Source organism: Petaurus breviceps, unplaced genomic scaffold (genome assembly GCF_028583685.1).
Source record: "Petaurus breviceps papuanus isolate PSGF00001 unplaced genomic scaffold, PetGlider_PUasm1.0 140, whole genome shotgun sequence".
In the NCBI taxonomy this organism is placed as follows: domain Eukaryota; kingdom Metazoa; phylum Chordata; class Mammalia; order Diprotodontia; family Petauridae; genus Petaurus; species Petaurus breviceps.
Genome location: NW_027185698.1, coordinates 21256101 through 21276183, shown reverse-complemented (window position 1 = coordinate 21276183; position 20083 = coordinate 21256101). Strand labels below are relative to the sequence as shown.

Genomic DNA, 20083 nt, shown 5'->3' with positions numbered 1-20083 from the left:
AAATAAGAAAAAGAAAGGTAGTCTCTGTCCTCAAGGAGCTTATGGTCTAATGGGATGAGGGGGAGACAACATACAAAAGTGTCAAGTATTGGACCAAGTGCGGGGCACACAAAGAAAAGTGAGGCTCCCCTTTGCTCTCAATGGCCTCACATTCTAATCAGGGGGTGGGGAAGAGAAAGAGAGAGAGAGAGAGAAGGCCTAAGAGTCTTACATCATGAGTTACAACAGTTCATAGATGAATAATATGGCAATGTAATAATTCCGAGTTCCTACAATTAATGAGTTAATTCCATGTTCTAGAATGAGCACAAGGCACCATTCACTTTCCTTTCCTGACCTTACTTCTCCTCCACCAGTCAAGGAAACCTTAACAAGCTCATCACTGATTCTTCGCCATAAATCTGCCAAAGGTGGGGGAAGGAGGAGACATGTTTTTAGAGCAGAAATGGTCCCTGGAGTTTTCCATTGAATACTGATACATTAACAGTGTCTTGTATAAAGCAAGCTAATATATTGATTTATTTTTCAAAAGCAGAAAACTGCATCGCATGCAAACCTAAATAAATAGACCAACCAGACAGACAAAAAACAAAACAAAACAAAACTTGCTTTGAATATCAGGAGATGCCGTTTTGGCAGCCGAGCAGGGCAAGAGCTTCAAAAGCCGCTCTTTAATGCTGCGCTTGGTACCACTCTGAGCGTAGAGGAAACCTAGAAGATACATTTGCAGTTGTGTTAATACAGTCTTCGGAGCCCGTGGGGTGCATGCCGGGATGATATAGCAGAAGAATTAGGGCAAGCAGGGATCAAGAAGCATTCATTTACTCAATGAGAATTAGTCAGCTGGAACCAAAAGAATTCTCCCCTCCCCTTTTAAAGCATACTTTCAAATTGGAAAGTTTCCTCTTCATATCTGCATTAAAACTATTTAATGTAATGAGTAACAAATGTAGTCACTGAATTGCTAAAGTTAACACTTTGAAAATGAAAACTAAAGGGTTGTGTCAATTTTTTCAAAAGGTACAAAGGGAGGAGAAATTCAATAAGCTTTATTGAAAACTATTTAACTGGATTGAAATTTCACCATGAAAAACAGCTTTGATGTCCCCTTTGATGACTTCCCAACCTCTCATCACTCACCACTGCTGATTACAAAGGAGATCTTTCCCCTGCATAAATCTGTAATAACCTGCTAGTACCTTTGCCTTCACTGAAAGTAAGAAACAAATGTCCTTGAGGTGCAGCTGGGGTGCCTTGATTAGCATAATTTGATATGCAGATGTATGACAATCTTTCACATTTTTTCCCCCACACAGCAATGTTAATCAATGTAGTTTATTCAAGTGGAGGTAATTTCAAAGGAAGTAAGATAGATTTGGAAGGATGTTAACCCCAGAGCAGGCTGAGAAGTACTTAGGAATTTTGGGTAGCCATGGTTGTTACAAGGAAAATCAAGAAAGGAGGGAGAACGGTGGCAAGTGTTTGAGACAAATGGTACTGTCAATCATGGAAATTATAATTGTCAAACTCATTACTCACTTATTTACTATCTTAAAACCAGGAAGACAATTCACAAACTGAAATGTATTATGTAAACCAGCAACTGGCCAAAATAAACATAAAACAAAAGCAAGGCACTCAATTTAAACTAAGGTTAAGATGACCTCCACAAAGCAGTGCAGACTAATGTCTGTGATTTGTGATGCCAGGTCTTCAGGGAAGTTTATCAGATCATTAATTGCCCCTGTCCTGCCCCTGTAAATATGAACCATCCAGATTAGTCAACTGAAAATAAGTTGTCAGTAAACCTTTCAAAAATCAAAATAGTCCCTTACACTTTTTGCAAGATTTTCACACTTCCCTGCATCCACACCCTTGCTCCTGTTCTTCCTCATATTTGGAAAGCCTGCCATTTTCTTCTCTATTAAAATCTTACCCATCGTTAAAGGTCCAACTCAAACACTATGCTCTAAACTTGACACACTAAAGCAGTCCTGAGTGCCCCACTCTAGTCAAGTCCTCTGAGTCATAGATCTTTTGAAGTAAGAACTTAGAGCAAAATCCGAGAAGTACTGTAAAGAATCACATATCCTCTGTACCCTCCCCCCTTTTAAAGAGGATTCTATTTAATAAAAGGGAAAGCATGGCTATTGATCCTGCTATACTATGCAATTTGGGATGGTGGTGGTAGAAGTGAGGGTTGTTTCTTTGATAACTATGTAAACATTCCTATGGGATCCAGTAGCAAAATCCTGAAATAGTTCAGGGAAAGTAGGATGTGATTATTGTTAGACTAGAATTCTGTTTCCAAGAGGAAACTCAAAAAGTTAAACTGGTATCATTTCCATTATTAGACAGGTACTTTTCACAGGATTTTTCTGAGCCAAGTTATGCCCTGGAGTGTAGGTGAGTAGCTTGCTTTCAAAGACAACTTTACTTTATTCCATCACTTTTTTCTTGATATCTCATTCTACTGCTGGGCAATGTGTTTCCAAGGGGTGAGTACAGCTTCACATCTCACATATCTGTGTTCTTTATGTTGTTTTTTTTTTTTTGGAAAATCTACATCTGTCATGAGAGAATCACTGTTTCTTAGCTTTAATTTGGGGCTCCTTGGTTTAATGTGTAAGTTTTTCAAGAGAAGCATGGGTAAGGAATATTAATGTCTGCTACAGACTCTATGCCATCAATGACAGGTCTTTGGGCCAGGACTTCATTTTGATACATTGGTGGATCTGTTTTCATCAGTACAAGCAGTCTCTCCATTAATGCCTATGGCAACCACACAATACATTCTTATCTTGTGGGAGAGTAGGATTTTTATCCAGATCATTAAACAACTTCTATCCATTATTGACCTATTATTCACTGGAGGCTTTCTTATAATTCTTTTAATATTTTTAGAGTACCAATGTAGTAAGGTTTAAATTGTGTATGTTTCACCTCTCATTTTTTTATGTATGACTGGCTGACTCCCTTTTCTGAACTTTTATGTGCTCTATGACGTTTTTGCAATACTTCTGGCATACAAGACATTGGTGGTAATTTTTATTCTTCTAAGATTTTGGTACTCTTATCATTTTATAAATGATGAAACTGAGGCAAGCTGAGGTTAAATGATTTGTTCAGAGTCACAAAGCTAGAAACTATCTGAGGCCATATTTGAACTGAGCTCTGCTTCACTCTCACTGAAGCATAGTCTGGCTTCTTTAATTCAGCTAACTTTCCAAATGAAACAGTAGCTATATAAGATACACAATATGTATGTATAACTTTGTATCTCTAGCACTTAACATTATAGTTACTTAATAAATACTTGATTTCTTGACTTGACTTTTGTAGAGGTGCATGTTGCTGGGATTTTACTCCAGGAAGACCAAACACACTAGTCAATATAGTTTCCACACATAAACTGGCTATGAAAATCATGAAGCCAAGAAGATATCTACTAACTCAAGCAAATAAAATAAGCCCAAACAATTAGCTCTGATTTTTTTTTCAACTTTAAAGTTTTTCTGCAATTCAGAAGGTAATCTAAGTTGGTACTACAATATATTGTACTTCTAAAATTAAGCAGTAAGAAAAGGGAATAAAAATTAAACACATCAACCAATTAACAAAAATTGATTGATATTTTTGTTCAGTTGTTTGAAGTCATTTCTGACTCTCTGTGACCCCACTTCGGGTTGTCTTGATAAAGATACTTGAGTGGTTTGCCTTATCCTTTTACAGCTCATTTTACAGATGAGGAAACTGAGGCAATCAGTTTTAAGTGACTTACTGAGGGTCATATAGCTAGTAAATGTCTGAGGTCAGATTTAAACTCAGGAAGATGTGTCTTCCTGACTCCAAGTCTGGCAATCTATCCATTCTACCACCTAGCTTTCCCAAGGATTTATTAAGTTCCTGTTATGTGCCAGGCACTATTTTAGGTACTGAGAATACAAAGACAAAAATGAAATCTCTTTTGCCTTTAAGGAGGTCCCACTCCATCAGGGGACAAAGCTGAAAAAGTATACACAGAAGATTTATACCATATTAATGATCTAGGACTGGGTGAATACGCTTTACTTTTGATCAAGGAAAAAAGATTTCATCTTAAAGACCTTGGGATTATTGAAGATAAGTTGGCCCGTCGTTAATCTTGGTTGCTCCTCTTTTCAACCCTTCAGATTTAAATAGTGGTTTAAGCAAGTAGTCATTTTTCATCAACTGCTTTCTTCCACAGATATAAGAAATGCTATTCCATTTAAATTTCAGGCTTCAGGGGCAAAAGATGATTCCTGAATTATGGATTCAACAAGTCTTGATGATGATGGCATAAGTGGCAAATCACCCCACCCCCCTCCTTTCCCCCCTCTCCAGGAAAACATTTATATAAGGGAAAATTATGGTCTTTATCTTATTCTTAGCTCTGATTTACTTAGTAACAGCCTAACAGAAGAAAAGAAAAATGGTTCCTTTGGTCTGGCCTGAGAAAGAAGTTCCCTGTTCCATAATTTACAGCCCTTCTCTACTTCCATCCTGTGCTTTTAAATTATGGACACTATTTTTCTTCTTAGAACCTAAGTCTGCAGATTACTAGTGAATGAAAATGGCTAATAACATTTTCTCAGACACAATGTCTCCTGTGGATCAATAAATATGAGAAAAATCACCAGAGTTCCGAAGGCTCTTTGAGTCTCTCCCAATCCCCTTTTGAACCAATGACAAGATTATTCATCAACAGCAGCTTTGAATAGGATTCTGTAAGTTGCACATATGAACTTGTCAGACAGCTACATAACATATATGTCTAAAGGTCAATGATTTGCTTAGGGTTCATTTTAAACAAATGAGATTTTCAAATGTATTCTTGAAAAAGCAAATACCAAACAACTTTTAAGCTTTTAGTTTTGTCATTTATAAGCAGGTCACCCTTCATTTACCAAAACTAATTTTTAGGTATCCCCAGTAGGGTGCTGTTAAATGTTTAACAACTGGCTTTCTAAAACAAAATGCACACCTTATACACATTTATGTTTAATTTGCATTATTCACATTTTCTCTATCACTTTCTTAAGCCTAGACAAGAAAGTCTACAAAAATGTTAATCCCTGATTTTTAGCATTTTTAATTTCTAAGGTATAGATGCTCACACTGCAAGTCTAAGAATCTTCTCTTATGAGCTGGTTCAAACTGACTACAACACATCCCTGGGTATTTCCAAATTCTGTTGGGTGACATGAGTCATAGGATCCATTCCAGCTCTAAATTCTATGAACTTAATGACCCACATTAAAGGAACCAATTGAAAATGGGGTGTTAGAAATCCAGAATTTGGGGCTTTGAAATGAATCATGAATTTTTCAGCAGATTTTCCTTCCCAAATGTGTTTAGATTTGTCAAATATTAAAACACATTTGCCTTCCCCAGTACTTTAGTTACCCCTTGAGGAAACTGATTCTAGGTGCTTGCTGAATTTTAAATTAAAATCAAATCAAAATCTGCTGTGGAAAAACCTCAAAGTGAATCATCTATATGTGGAGAACTCATGGCTTCTATGCGAAGAAATACTTCTTCATATTGCCATTTGGATATGCCTATTTCTATTTAAATGAATTTTGCCCTGTTCTATCCTTTCACTCTTGTATTCTCCCCCCCCCACCTTGGGGGGGTAGGATTACAGTCAATTCTTGTTCATTTTATAAACTGTATAATTTATGTTTCATTCTGATAAAAAGGTAACTAGAGGTTGATTTCTTTCCACCAGTATCTTTTTTAATCTCCCTCAATCTGCTCACCTCACCTTGTCATTTCATGAGTTGTTAGTTAATTCAGATAAACTGTATATTCGGAATCATAGAATTTTATAATGGGAAAGATATTTAGAAATCATCCAGTTCATCTCCCCCCACCCAATCCTCTTATTTTAAAGATGCCAAAACCAAAGCCGAGAGAGTAAATGATTTAAGGTCACACAGGTAGCCAATACTCAAGGAAAAATGAGAACCTACACCTCTTTCATTAAAAGTCATCCAAGGGGTGTGCTGGAGTGATTTTTGTATTCTCTGCAGTGCACCATTACTGCCCTTCATCAGCATAGATTAACCAGCAATAGGAGAAAACTATAATATTTGATGTTCTCAACCTTCTCTCGAATAGAGAGATAAAGTAATTAGCTATATGACCATATTTGCCTCAGTTTCCTCATCTGTAAAATGAACTGAAGAAGGAAATCACAAACCACCCCAGCATTTCTGCAGAGGAAACCCCAAATAAGGTCAAGAAGAGTTGGATACAGAAGAAATGACTGAACAAAACAATGTGTCTCTAGGGGCTGCCAGGTGGCACAGCGAGTAAGAGCACCAGCTCCAGTGTCGGGATGACCTGGATCAAATCTGGGCTCAGATACTCAGCACCACACCCAGAAATAACTGGCTGTGTAACCTTGAGCAAGTTATTTAACCCTGATTGCTTTAAAAAAACAACAACAACAACAAAACCAATGTGTCTCCACTAGATGAAAAGCTTCACAAGCAAGGGCAAGGGCCATGTCTTAGCTAAACTTTCTATTGTCCAAAGTAACTACTGCATGTAGTACAGTGAGTATATAATACATTTTTTGTTGAGTGAAATAGGAATGAAGATCTTTCCAGTTTTATTTTGTATTCCTCCCTTTCATGATTTCTTTTCCAGTGAGCCTAGTCTACTAGTTGTTCCCTACACATGAATGTTTTTTCTCACATCCACGAACAGCATACATAGGCTGTTCCACATGTGTGGCAATATACATACTCTTCATAACCGGTAAATTCTCTCTTTTAAGGGCAACTAGATGTCATGATAGAGCCCTAGGAATGGAGATTGGAAGACTGGAGTTAAAATAAGGCCTCAAAGCCTTACTAGCTGTGTCACCCTGGGCAAATCATTAACCACAATCTGCCTCAGTTTCCTCAGTTGTAAAAAGGAGATAACAACATCTACCTCCCAGGTTCATTGTGAGGATGAAATGAGATAATGTTTATGAAGCATTTAGTATGGTGTCTGTGATATAATACATGTTTGATAGGATTTAATAAATTTAGTAACTAAGGATTTAGTAAATCCTTCAATCCTTCCTTCCCTTCTTTCCTAGAATAGTTGGGGAGCTGCCTCAACACAAGAGCATCCTTGAGCCCATCCCTATGGCTGGTAGTGCTTTATTCCTAATGATTTTTTTTATTATTTTGCATATATTTTGTATTTACTTATCGTGTACCTGTTATATCTTCCAAGGCAACCCAAGGCAGGGATAATTTTTGTCTCTGTGTCTCTGGTGTCTAAGATAATGGCCCCCAAGGAGCAGGTATGTAATAAAAGTTATTGAATTGGACTAGAGATTGAAGAGATGCATGCTGTTTTCACATAATAAATTAAGAACATTAGGTAGAATACTGTTATACTCTCTTCTTTTCCAGTGTATGTTTATAGCTAAATCATGCCAATAGTATTTGCCATGGTGAAAACAGTAAGACTGCCAACAAAATATCCTCTAACCTGAGTTTTTTCTTAATTATTAAGTAAATTCAAAATCAGATATGATTTAAATCACACATACACACATTTCTATCTATCTGTCTTTGTTCAGGCTAAGAACATATGCATATGTGTATGTATTATAGATCTATAGTTCATATAGTATATATGTATATATATGTGTATGTATATATAATATCTCATATCTACCTCTGTATACACACACACACATCTTCCTTCTTTCAGGCCAAGAAAAATAGACATTTAGCTGTTAGTATTTCCTATAATCAAATTATATAACTTCAAATTTTCCTTTGGGAATATCTAATAATTTGATTTAAGGCAGGAAACTGACCAAACTGCTTTTAAATTAATTTTCTTATAATGTGAGCCCTACAAAGTTATTTATTCAATTATTTTTAACATGAGTATAATATTATAATTATTATTTTCTTATCAAAACAGTGTTCCTCTTTAAAAATAATGTATCTTCTTGCTTTTTAACCCAAATTTATTGGAAGCTGATTATTATATCTTCCTGGACAAGCGGTGTTATTCTGGTCATCTTTAAATCTGCAAAGCTTGCTGTGTCAAATTACTGTTATTAACAAACTTTAAAATGTTAAGTATGTGCTTTTCCTAATGATATTTCACTTTCTTCATAAGAAGGTATTATACAATGTCAGATATTATACTTATTAGTTAATAGAAGTCTAGTCTTGGATGTTAGGAAGAGTTTCATTCAAATCCCACTTCTGATGAATATTAAATGAGTGACAAGAGAAGCTAAGTGGCAGAGTGAATAAACTACCAAGCCTGGAGTCATGAAGACTCATCTTCCTGAGTTTAAATCTGGCCTTAGACATTGGAATCCCCATCAATGAAGCTCAAATTCTAGAATACATATGGAATATAATTTATAGAGAATATAGAATTGTAATATATATGGAATACCTACATGTATGTTATTTTATGCAATTTTATGTTTGCATGTAATGCATATATACACACATACTTTCATACATGTGTAAATGTTGTTTACCCTGATAGAAGTAAGTTACTTGAGGACAAGCTGGACCATTTTTGTCTCTATATACCTAGGGAGAGGACAGTGACTATCACATAGGTGCTTAATACATGCTGGTTGAGCTTTCCACCTTGGTATGATCTTCTAGAATTTGAGTGTCATTAATGTGGAATCCAGTGTCACTTCAACCCATAAATAGACATGGAGAATTTCAGTAAATGCTCTATGTAGAAAGTGATACATGAGCTTAGTCTTGAAAGAAGTAGGGAGAGAGAGCTGAGGAAAAGTGTATTCTAGGTATGGAGCATGGCCAATATCCAATAAAGATATGGAGGTGAGAGATGGAGTATAGTGTGTGAGAAACATAGGAAAATTCATTATGATGGGTTGTAGAGTAAGGGAAGAAAAACGATGTATAATAAGGTTGGAAAGGTAGACTGGGAACAGGTTATAAGAGACTTTAAAAGACAAACAGAAGACTATGCTTTATTCAAGAAGCAATGGGGAGTCACTGAATTCATTGCATAGGGAAGTGATTTGGAGAAACCTACAGATGCAAAATCACTTTAGCAGCTATACTTAGGATGAATTGGAGAGGAAAGACTTGAGGTAGGGAGGCAAATTAGGAGGCCATTGAAATAGACCACAATGAGAGGTAATGAGAGACTGGACTAGGGTGGCATCTGTGTAAGTTATCAATTGGGGAAATATGTATAGATGCTATGAAGATAGAAATGGCAAAATATGGCAACTGATCAGATTTTGTGGGATGAGAATATATGAGGAATCAAGGATAACAATGAAATTATTAACCTGAGAGATTAAAAAAATGGTAGTGTTTATGGTTTAAAAAGTTCAGAAGAGTGGTTTGGGAAGAAGTTCCATTTTGAACATGTTAGGTTTGATATGACTATGTGATTTCTAGTTTGAAATGTCTAATCTACTGTTGTTGATGTGGGATTGTATCTCAAGACAGGAATTAGAACTGGCAAGATAGATCTTGCCGACATTTGCATAGAGATGGTAACTGAACCTGCAAGAATGTCAGGGAACATGGAAATGCCCAGGAGTCTATAGTGTAAAAAGGACAAGAAGTTGGTAAGGCCTGGGAGACTTTGGAAAGTGACCGCAGAGCATATGGTCCCCAATCAATGACTTTTGGAAAGGGAATTGTGGGATGTTGAGTTGACGTATAGCAAGGCTCTAACTAACCCTCAGAATTGTGGGGATGAGCGTGTTAGCATCTGGTAGGGATAGAACATTCAACATGGGCAGTGGAGAATGGTGGGGAGAGGAAAAACTCTCCGAATTACTGGGTAATTGTTGGCATCTATAAATAATACATAATTATTATGACAATAATACAAATGTAATTTGTAACTAAACATACATATTTAGGATTTATACACTAACATTTCTACCAAAATGGGTGCATGAAAAGTTTGGAGATCACTGAGATGGATAATCAATTAGGGAGAAATAAGTGAACTGCCTTCATAGAATGAGGTCCCAGTTCAATTTAGATACTATGAATTTTCATTACTTAATCCCATTCATCTCAGTGAAATGGATTGGAGGAGCACCAGAGGCAGACAGTGTGAATGATGCATGATTAGGATTAGGCAAGACATGAGAGGCAATGAGATGAGGTGGGGGAAAAGGATCTGAGACAAATGGAGTTGAACTAGAAAACTACAGGTAGAGATTAGGATTGGGAAGGGAGAGTGAAGTTTGAGCAGACACAAAGACACAATGGATGGTGGCCTGGAAAAATGCTGGGGAATGGACGGAGTTGATATCACAGTGAGGATGAAGGGTAGGGTTGGGAGGGGTAAGGCACATGAGAGATAGACTAATCAGAGGTTATGATCAGATGGAAGAATGACAGAGTTAATTGATTGTGGAAATGGAACACCAGAAGATGTGGGGGACTTCTCTAGAACCTCCCTTTGTGTGGCTGAGTGGGGGTCATGGGATTTGAGGGGACTGAAGCAGATCTAGAATGCAATTGTGTGTTTATCACCCAATTTCACCTGCTAATTTCTGAAAACCTTATCACCAGAGGGTTGATTAGTGATTAGTGGATGACAGATTTTTTATGACCACAACAATTCACTAATAGTATCTACTATGATATAGAGGGGTTGTGGTTTTAATCCGTGGAAAGGGCACCAATGTCAGTCAAATTATAGCTCCTGGAAGTTGTGAAGCTGACATAAATAGCTGATATGTGCACCTTAATTTTTTTTTTTCCAGCTAAACAACATAGACTGATAAACAACTTCAGATTTTAGTTGAGTCATATATTTTCCAGTCCCTAGATGAACTCTGCTAGAAATATAGTTATCATTAGATTAAAAAAATCCCAATGTAAAGAACTTTCCAATTTATTTTGGACATCTGTGTATCTCCTGAGAGTATTGCTAAAATGTATTTTAATTTTTTCACAATTCCTTTTCTATAATCTCCAATACTAGGAGTTTCCATCCTTTGATATTCACTCAGCTTTATTTTTGTGATATTGTTCTTTTTCAGATCTGCCATCCTCTACCTGTCATCTTGACAGAATTGAGAATATATAGGCATAAACCTTCCTAGTAGCCTACTTCTTTAATTTTTCAATCTTGAACCATATTTTACAACATATGCACTCTCGTGAGCCCACTTTTGCCTTGAGTATCAGATTATACCAGGTATAACCTGGTTTGGAGGATTTTGTCAAAATTAAAAAAAAAAATTTCTGTGCTGCTTCTGCCCCTGCAACAGATAAGGGTATGGAAACAGTTATTGCCTTCACTGGTTTTTTTATTTTGGTTATGCCTCTCCTGACTTATGGTTAACTCTCACCCTAATTCCAAGGTGACATTACCAGTTGTCCTATGATATGAATTTTCCTATGATGAACAATGAATTGTGTGAGGGATCACACAAGTATCATCAAGGAAATATATTTTTGGAAAAGAAAGGAGGCTTTCATTTTGTGTTCATTCAGTGAGAGGACTACAATCCTGGAAAATACGGCAGCTGGTACCATGGAAATGCAGAAAAACCTGAAGAACAATCTCTAATAAACTGCATAAATCATTTATCTCAATAAACTTATGTGAGGACATGAAGAAGAATCCCATAGGATAAGAAGGGAATGAGTGACAGTCTGTACTGGCATCCTGAGTACCCTCATTGAAGAGATCAAAGAACCATCAGGCATCCACAGTTCTCTGGATTTTAAAATACAAGATAAAAAAAACAGACACAGTTCTGAATTCTTTCACTGGAAATTCTGCAGCTTATTCCATTTTTGTGGACATTTGTCAAATTCTTTATATTAAAGAAAATACTAATGAGTCTGAGGGGAAAGGCTGTCTTGGTGCTTCCATTTCTTTATCTGAGAAATCAGAACAATAACACTTGGTGTCCACTAAGCTGAAGGAAATTAAAGAGATAAATGAAGTACTTGTTTCTGTAAAATCTGTAACATGCTACAGAAGTAGGATTGTAGATGTTCTAACTACCACTTCTCCATTTATTCCTGCTGGGCCCCATCTTGACTTTCTTGGCTTCCTTCTCCAATATATCCCAGAAGGCTTCTTATATAGGAAGATCTCTCCATCCTTACTGCTTTCTGTGGAACACTGCTATGCCTATAAAACCCCTTCCTCTAACTGGCTGTTTTTTTGTCAGAATCTCCATTTTAATGAAGGCCAGTCAAGTGCTTTTCTTCATTCCTCTGTGGGCCCCAAAATTCTTACCTCCCACCAAGTCTCAGTTTCTTTTAATGTGTTGTATTGCCCTGTTAGAATGTAAGCTCTTCATGGGCAGGAGCTATCTTTCTTTTTTTTTTTTCATTTGTATCCCCAGCACTCAGCAAAAGACCTGGCATATAATAAGTGCTTAATAAATGCTTGTTGACCATCAGTATTCCCCCACTGCACAGCCACCCCTAGAAGATAAGTAGAAAATACTTCAGTTTTATCTCTGTATCCCTAGTACTTAACACAGTGCCTGATACATAGTAAATATTAACCAAACAAATTCTTTGTGAATTGAATTAAATATGAACTCAAATTTCTTCTTGCAGTTGTGGAGATTTCAAATATATAAGTTCTGATTAGGTCTCAGGAAATTAATTACTATGTACCTGATCTTCAGGGTTCTTAAAAGAGATTCCCCCAAAAGTCACCTAGCCTCCCCACCTTCCTATTAGGAATAAACCAATAATGGATTTGCAAGAGCATCATAGTAAATTCAATTGAGCCAAGTCAAGAAATGTTTACTGAGCAATTAGCTACAGTCATTACACTATTCTAGGTGCTGTAGGTCAACATAATATGGGATCCCTAATTTTCAAGCAGGGATATTTTCTGGCTTTGTGACTCTGAGTGAGTCACTTGACCTCTTCAAGTCTCTATTTCTTCATCTGTAAAATGAAAGAAAGAGTTGGACTCTCTAAATTCCTTTCCAGATCTAAATGTATGAAATTTTAATCCTGAGTGTGACCACGGCAAAACTGATGCAATAGAACAAAGAAGCGGCATTACTAAAACCAATAGAAAAAAAATATCCAAGACCAAGAAGTTCCATGACACAATCTATCATCTCACTCATATTTACTTCTCCCTTTCATTTTGTCTTCCTGGGTCTGCTGACTGCCTGTCTTTGTATCACTGCTATGAACTATAGTTCTGATTCTTGCCTGACTTCTTGGTTAATCTATGAACTCTGACTCGACCCAGTACTTCATTCTATTTACTCACTTGTATTTCAAAGTGAACCGTAGCTCTTTCCTCAGGAAGGTCCATTCCATCGAGCTGTTATTCATCTCCTAATCATCACCACTAGCCAACAACATTCTGAACATCAAAGATAGAAGCTTTGCAGATTTGTTCTTAATATGTCATCTCCTGGGTAACTGAGAGATGTTTGATGAATTTCAGTGACTATCTAGTGATGGAGAATGGACATACTCTGCATTCTATATATTTTCCTAAAGAGTGCCCTTTTTGGAGGAATCCATTTGGAGGTACTGAGCCTCAGCTGAGGTCTTATAATAGAATTCATGGAATCATTGTTTTGGTATGGGAGAGATTTATGTCTTGCTACCCCACCCCTCAACCACCTTGCAAGTATTCTAACCAGTGAGTAATCATTCAAGATGTAAAGCCTTCAGATGGTTAAGCTACATTTCTCCTGCCTTGACTTGAAGTTTCAGCAAGCTTTGGGGAGTGAGGGAGGGAGGGAATGGAATGATAGTTCTCAGCCTGTGAAAGACCAGGTGGACTGTCCTAATCAACAGTTCAATCATGATCAACCCTTTGGAAATCTCTGGGCTAAACAATGAAAAAATAGGCAGGCTCTAACTTCCTTCAAAACAGGGACCCCTGTCTCTTCTAACTTTCTATTTCCCATAGGGAAATCAACTATTTGCACTAAATAAACACCTGATCCCCTGTTGTAATTTTGTTGATGAAAAGGTAAAAACTTAACAATAGAGGTCACAGCTTACTTTATAAAGCCTCAACTAGCCAAAGTAGTGAAGAAATGAGGATGTGCATCAATATTTAAGAAACATTAAAATCACTTAAAATTTATTAGCAATGACTGTGCCAGTAAACATCCCTCATTCATAGTTTCCCTCAGAAAACAGACTCAGAGTAGCTTGCTGCATATACAATAAATACAAATTATACAAATCTGGGCTCAGTGCCCAGAAACAAAGCACATTCAAGAAGCCTGGAGGAAAAAAAAATCCCATACAAGAGTAATGCCAAGGTTTCAATCAGTGCCAAACCAAAACCAAGGGAAACAAATGAATGCCCTGCAGACTGAAATGAAGAGGTCTCATTGCTAATTTTATCTTGATAACCAGACTTTTAAAAAATTGATAACATACAATGTAATAAATGCCCCTGACCATAGGTGACCCTATTCATTTACATTTTCCTTCTACTGGACAGCAATCCAGGAATATTAGCATTAACAATTCATCTTGTCCATTGTTCATATAGATTTTGCAAAAGAAAATCTATTCCATGGTGAGTTACTAGATGTCCTCTGATATTCTCTTGCATTTGGCTACTTAGCTCAAAATCTTGATGGAAACTTTTTTTTTGGGGGGGTTGTTTATGCTTTACTTTTCTCACATTTCATTCTGAATAGAATCAGTTCAGCTCTTTGCTGGGGGTGGAAGAGTGGAACAGGAGAATGGGAGGAAGTTGCCCCTACTGGAGGAAATCTTTAAGTGACTTGCAACAATATTCAAAAAACATTTATGGCTAGTCTACTCTTCATTTTTTTTTTGCTAAGCACTCTACTTTAGGGAATTCAAAAGATGTTTAACACATATATTGTCCATCCTAGACAAATTTATCATCTCACCGGGAAGATAAGACTTAATCACACACACAAAATCAAGAATATAAGAAATCACATGATGGCAACATACTGGAGACAGTAAAGATAGCCTCTGAAGCTTTTCTCAATCTAGAACTATGATTCTGTTCTATGATCTTTCTCCCTTATTCCAATTTTGGAGTTTATGATTTAGATAAAATCACAAGGTTAGGACTCCTAATTTCATTTCCTGAGTCATTTTTTAATTTTATTGAGTCTTTATGAAAACTACTTCTAATATTTTTACACATATAGGATATTGAATTGCTCTATAGTAGTGATTTCTGAGGTTTGAGGTTGTGAGATGTTTTTGGGGTGTGTTTCCTATTCTTCAAGAAGGCAGACCCTAGTGAGTTTGGAGATGAAGGAACAAACAGAAATGAAACATTCTTTGTGACTATGCTTTTTTCTAAAAATTCCTTAGGGCATCCCTCCACCCCCACCCCATGCAATTACTCTTGTGGACTACACACTGTATTCAATCCCATGAATAGCCTTGACTACCTATGGTGGGATTTGAGAGGTACCTGCTACAGCTCTCTTCAAAAACAGCTTTTCAAACTCACTTATGAATTTTTGCTGGAATTCCAACATTCCTCATAAAGGTCAAATTATCTGAGTCTGTATTATCTGAGAAGAGTAATAAAACACTTGGTCTAAGTAATTACTGGCCATTAGCCTTTTGCTCAAAATAATTTATTCTACTAGTTAAGAGGCCCAAGTGAATGGGACCCAGAGTATTATGCTAAATATTGGGAGGGATCATTTGTCACCTTTATCTAATTAGAGAATCACAGTATTTCACAGTTGGAAGGGCATCTAGCCCACCACCCGTATCTGGAAAAGAATGACTTCTTCCACACACTGAACAAGTAGTCATTCTGTCTTTACCTGAAGATTTCTAGTGATGGGACATGTAATATGTCTTAAGCTGGCCCATTCCTCTTTTGGGTAGCTTGAATGTTAGGAAGCTTTTCTGTATATCAAGTTTAAATTGCTTCCTTGAAACATCTACTGATAGTTTTAATTTTGTCTTCTGGAGTGAAGCAATGCAAATAAAGGTCTTCAAATGTTTAAAGATAACATTAATGTCCCCCCTTAAGTCTTTCTTCTCCAAGTTATACACCCCCAACTCCTTAAGGTAATACTGATATGACTTGATCTCGAGGCTTTCACTATATGGTTGCCCTGTTAGACCCCTACCAGCTTTTTACCATCCTTCCTAAAAAATGCTGAATCCAGAACTGAATACAACATAATACAATAGAGGTACTGTATGACAAATGCAGAGTATGGCAGTAGTGTGATCTTGGTGGTCCTGGACATTGTAACTCTCCTAACACAGCCTGGGATAGTACTGCTGTTCAGTTGTTTTCAATTGAGTCTGACTCTTTGTAACTCCATTTGGGGTTTTCTTGGCAGATATACTGGAGTAGTTTGCCATTTCTATTTCCAGCTCCTTTTACAGATGAGGACACTGAGGCAAACAAGGTTCAGTGACTTGCCCGGAGTCACATAGCTAGTAAATGTATGAGGCTGGATTTGAACTCAGGAAAAAGAGTCTTTTTGGACTTGAGATGCAACATTCCATTGCTTTAATCAGACTCTGGCATTTAATAGTTGTGCAGCTTGCACTTAACCTTTTTCAGTTGGTTTCCTTGTCTTCTAAATGAGAATACTACTGTCATCTACTAAACATGCTTGTTGTGGTATAAAGGAATTGTTTATTATAACCCTAAGGAACTGCATAAATATGATGTATTTTTTTTTTTTACAAAATTCGTGATGTTCTTCTCCAATATCTTGCATAGCAGCCAACGAAGCGGTAGTTATATAATAAGTGTTCATAATATGCTGATTGATTGGTTGATTAATTGAAAAAGAGAAACATCTGGCAAGTTTTATTTGCATTTTCCCTGCAAATTGCAAAAGTGAATTAGATTCTGTAAAATTCAATATAAGCTAATTTTCATCTCTATGTGTGATGATAAGTGTGCTTACAATATGCAGAGACACAATATGAGACTACAAATATGTGACTACTATACAAATCCCAGTATAGAATGAAGTCATAGATAAAACCCTTCTTTATCTTATAGCTATACCTCATACAACAACCTGAAAACTGGATCTTTTTTCCTTTGTATGATCCCTGACATGATCACAGAGTGAGAATTAGAAGAGAATTATAGAGACCATCTTGTCTGGCTCCTTCATTATACAGATGAGGAAACTGACACCCAGAAGAGCAAAGAGATTTGCTCAAGGTTGGTGGCAGAGTTCTTGACTCAACATTCTTTCCATTATTCTCTGCTGCTTTTCTCTTAAATATTTTAGAGAACTAGCTCTGGAGTTAGGAAGATCCAAGTTCAAATCCAGCCTCAGACACTCCCTATGTGATTCTGGGAAAGTCACTTAACCCTATTTGCCTCAGTTTCCTCATTTGGTAAAGTGACTTGGAGAAGGAAATGGCAAATCCCTCTAGTATCTCTGCCAAGCAGAGTCACAACAGGTCAGACATGACTGAAATGAGTGAACAGCAACTTCCAAAAGTTATTTTATATTTACCAAAATTATCCTTTCAACAACCTTTAAGTTAGTTGCATTAAAAAATTCTCACTATCTTCCTTCTTAGCTTCTCCCCTCATGCTGCTGAATGTTCCTGTAAGAAGTCACAAAATGGCCCTTTCTTCAGCTCCAATACCCTCTTTTGTGGGAAGCTTTTCCTGATCTCATCTTCTCTACTCCCCTCCCTCCCAAAATACTGGTGGTCTCCCTCCCAAACTGCTTGCCTATCCATGATAACTTCACATTGACTAATCTTAACTGGGCACTCACTGGTACATGACAATGCTTTAATTTTATTATTTCTGAATGACTCTGCTAGTACATATTCACAGGCATAGTTCCCAAACTCTCTTCTCAAGGCTTCGCTATCACTCCACCCCCCCTCTCTCAGCTGAGGTCTTTGTAACAGAGGCTTTATGCTATTCATTCTGCTTGGAATCTTTCACAGAAGCAGAGTACCAGTTATGTGATGTGCTAATAATACTTTGATTGATTGGTTGATTAATTGAAAAAGAACATCTGTCTAGTTTATCTGTGGTTCCCTACAAATTGCAGTTTCCCTCAGTGAAAAAGACTAGGCTATTAACTGAGTTTCCTCCCTTCCCCTATGCCTCACCTCAAAGTCTTTTGATAAATCTTGTTATTTATTCCAGTCAAGTAATCAATCATTAAGTAATTTTTAAATGACTACTTTATGCAAGTACTATGCTAGGCACTGGGAATATAAATACAAAGGATTGAAATAATTCCTACCTTCAAGGAGGGTTATATTCCAGTATATTATATTCCAATAGAAGACAAGTACATAAAGAAATACATAAAGAATAAATAAAAAGCAAATAAATACAAATGTCTACAAAGTAGTTAAATACAAGGTAGGTTGGTTGGGAGGGCATGAGAAGTTGGGGAGGCAGATTGAGAGAAGCTTCATGAAGTAGATGGTACCTGAACTGAAGAAATGACCCCTCTTTTTGCCAAAACTAGCCCCTCTTTCAGAAGCACCCCTTTCTCAGGCTGTTGGCAGCAGATGCCTAATAATGCCACACCTAGGGTCATCAATGGTAGAGCTGGGGGAAGGGACAGATCCTTACATTGCTGAACAGGCTGAGAAAACAATGCTTCTGACATGCTATCTGGTTGTTAAAGGGAACAGATCAGGGACCTGAAGAAGCCTTAGCTAAAGCATCATTTAAGATGGAAATCACTATTGTGTAATCAGCTTGTGCCAGAAACTCAATGAGTAAGGACAAACATAGATTCTATTTTCTGCCTGGGGTGAATAAATGAAACCTTGAAAAAATGACCTACAGAATATATTTTGCAGTTCTGTGTCCACTGTCAAGACAGGTGACTGACTTACCAATGTCCAGGAAGCTGAGGTTATCTTTACTGGAATGCTTTTAGTTATAATCTTCTGCCTTAAGTTGATATAGTCCTTTCATATACACCTGTTACTTTAATTCTCCCAATTCAGTCATGAAATGGGTGACAGAAATCTTATATAATGAGCAGCCTGACTCCCTTAAAGTATGCCTCCTTCCTCTTCCAGCCTTCCCCATCCCCCACCCCAGCGCCCATTCTAGTCATTATAGCTCAGGCTAATTAACTCCAATTGGTAGAAGGATTTCCATGCTCTAGGACCAATACCAGCTTTATAAAGAGATGCAAATGTGTAACTCAATGGTTCAGCATCTAAGCAGTTTTGCTTCTGGTCACACATCAGCCTTCAATCTCTGTTCTATAACTACTCTTGGGTCTTGTCTTTTGATGCTTTGGTTCCTTGCACAGTAACCTCATTCCTGCCGGACTGGTTTCTGGACTTGGTCCCCGAAGAATTCCCAGTGACTTAGAGTCATGCTCTAGAAGCTCAGTTTCTGTGACTGGGTTTCTGCTACCAGCTTTGCTGATTCTACCTGACTACCTGGAATTTTAGGGTCTAACTCTAGAAGGGGAATGGAACGAGCATTTTAGTGCCAGTCCTGAAATCAGGAGGACCAGAATTCAAATGTGACCTCAGATATTTACTAGCTGTATGACCCTGGGAAAGTCACATTGCCCTGTTTGCCTCATTTTCCTCATCTGTAAAATGATCTGGAGAAGGATATGACAAATCACTCCAATATCTTCACCAAGAAAACCCCAAATGAGGTCACAGAGTTGGACATGACTGAAATGACTCGACAAGTGTAAGTATCTGCTAGGCACTGGGCCAATTGCTTTACAAACATTATCACATTTGATCCTCATAATGACCCTGAGAGATGGGTATTGTTATTGTCCCCATTGTACAGTAGAGGAAACTGAGGCAGACAGAGCAACTTGCCTAAGGTCATACTGCTAGTAAGTGTTTGAGGGTGGAATTGAACTCAGTCCTTCCTAACTCCAGGACCAATTCTTTATCTACTAACTGGGGCATATAGCTGCCAAAATCAAGCCTAAGTGTTCTTGTTTCTAGTCCAGTGCTATTTCCACAATTATGTTTTAATATTCAAGAGACAGTCACACACACACACACACACACACACACACACGTGTGTGTGTGTAGCACAGATCAAAACAATGACATGACTTTTGAGACTTACTACAGTAAAATTATTTTAA

At 37.2% G+C, this 20083-nt stretch overlaps 1 protein-coding gene across 2 annotated transcripts in view; it reads right to left on the bottom strand.

The window, feature by feature from the left end:
* KCNIP4 (potassium voltage-gated channel interacting protein 4) overlaps nt 1-20083 on the bottom strand; it is a 482165-nt gene that overhangs the window by 146361 nt on the left and 315721 nt on the right. Inside the window, exon 1 of one of the 2 annotated variants that reach the window (XM_069069119.1) lies at nt 606-706. The exons of the other annotated variant lie outside the window; for it this stretch is intronic. The gene's annotated coding sequence lies outside the window, so the exon portion shown is untranslated. Of the gene's footprint in view, nt 1-605; nt 707-20083 lie in introns of those variants that run through there. 2 annotated transcript variants of the gene reach the window in all.